At 44.5% G+C, this 1,950-nt stretch overlaps 1 pseudogene; it reads right to left on the reverse strand.

The window, feature by feature from the left end:
- Window positions 1-399: 399 nt before the first annotated feature.
- Window positions 400-1,317, reverse strand: LOC143672151 (arginine/serine-rich protein 1 pseudogene; annotated as a pseudogene).
- Window positions 1,318-1,950: the final 633 nt, after the last annotated feature.

The following is a 1,950-nucleotide window of genomic DNA, read 5'->3' on the forward strand; positions in this document are numbered from 1 at the left end:
CCTCTCACTGACAACTAGTATTTCAGTCTACTCAATTTATTCTAACATTTGTTCCCCCTATTATTTGCTTATTTTTTAATAAAAACAAGACATTTATTAGCAACGAACGTCTGTCTTACAAATTTTACTTTTACGTAACCATAATACAAATACATAATTTGTATTTGTAATGGATACAATACACAATATTTACAAGTATATGTACAAGACTCCCGCCTGTACGTAATCTCTGGTCCATTTGTGCTATCTCACATCTGCAAGAGAAACCTAAAATGTTAATAAGTATTTAAATCTTTTCATGTACGGGTTTTTAATCACAACAATTACCACTGAACATCTTAGAGAAACAGGATAATGCTGGAGACATGAACTTGAAATAAAGTGCTGTTTCAGGCAACGTTAGCCAATGATTTTCTCTTTTGAGAGAGGCACCCACAGTCTATACGGATTTTTTTTCTCACTTACTTTTGGGGATCCTGAAGAAGTTTCTTCAACAGTAGCTTTAGCCGATTTCTGAAACATTGGCTTTGCTACAGCATTATAAGAGCTGAAAGCTTTGCTTCTTTGCTGGGGAGATTTTTCACAGCAAGTTTTAGTTTCATCTTCTTTAAGTTCTTCAGACAGCTAGAACTTTGCACCATTTGGTACAGCTGTTCCATAGTTTGTTTCTTTAGGTAAAGGAACAGTTCTGAGACGAGCTGGCAAGTCAAGGTTGGATGTTCCTAAAGCTTTTGCCGAATTGGCTTTTGCTATTTCTAACAGTTTCACTCGATCTTTTTCACTTAAGCCAAAGGGAGTTCTGCTCCTCGACACGGTCCTGGCTCTCGCCCTTCAACTTCTGTGTTCTTCCGGGTACATCGTGTGACCAAAGTCATAGCATCGTCACCCCCGCGTGACCGCGTAGGCCCTTCGGTAACACAACCTACCCCGAGAGCGGGACCTGCTCCGGGTCGGCGTCACGAGGGAGACGGGTAATACCTCCGTGGGAGCCGCGGTACCTCTCACTGTGCTGGCGTCTGCCGGGTCGTGACTGCCTCCGCGAGTAAGACCTTGAGTAGCGTCTGTATTTCCTCTGGTGGTGCCTCCTGCAACGAGACCATGACCTGCTCCTTTTCTGGGGCCACCTCTGACTACTGGACGATGACCGACTGGAGACGCTGGAACCGGACCAAGAGCTTCTGGAAGTCCAGCGACCACTGGAACGTGAGGAAGGCCGCTGGCTGGACTGTCACGATCAGGATGTCGGGGGGGTGGGGGTGGGTGGGAATCCTTCTGCTGCGGTGAACCAGGCCACATGTCGTTCACGTAGTTGGACATCTTAGTCTGTGGCTTTACCTTACTCTTCTTGGAGAAGAATCTCGAAAATACTTCCCTGAGGTAACTGCTGAGCAGGCCCCTCCATCAGAAAACTTCCCACAGGCCATAGACACCTCACTCTATGTGGATAAAGAGGTCCAACAGACACCTTCCTTCCAAAGCCTGGTAGGAAAAGCGACTTCTGGTGTCCAGATGCAAAGAGTATTTTTTAATATTTTATCTATATTTTTTACTCATCTGTCCATACCCTAGATAAAAGGAGCATCAGACACAAGGTTTTCACAATCACACAGTCACATTTTGAAAGCTCTATCATTATACAATCACCTTCAAGAAACATGGCTACTGGAACACAGCTCTCTCTACATTTTCAGGTACTTCAGGGGCAGAGATCTTAGAGCCATGAAAGATTAGGTCAGCCTGACTCAGCTGTTCTCTGTTTCATCTTTGTAGGTCCCTGGAAGTACAAGCAATCAAGTTGTTTCATGAAGTTATTGACCATACCATTTTCACATTCCCTCCTTTTGGTCAAAGGAGTCCTTGGACTCCCTGAAGACCAAGTATAGTCATTTTGTGGTTTTCTAGGCTGATATCCTAATGCTACAGGGGATAGGGGAAAGAGGTGGGTAGCAT

The sequence above is a fragment of the Tamandua tetradactyla genome, chromosome X (genome assembly GCF_023851605.1).
Source record: "Tamandua tetradactyla isolate mTamTet1 chromosome X, mTamTet1.pri, whole genome shotgun sequence".
NCBI classification, from domain to species: Eukaryota; Metazoa; Chordata; class Mammalia; order Pilosa; family Myrmecophagidae; genus Tamandua; species Tamandua tetradactyla.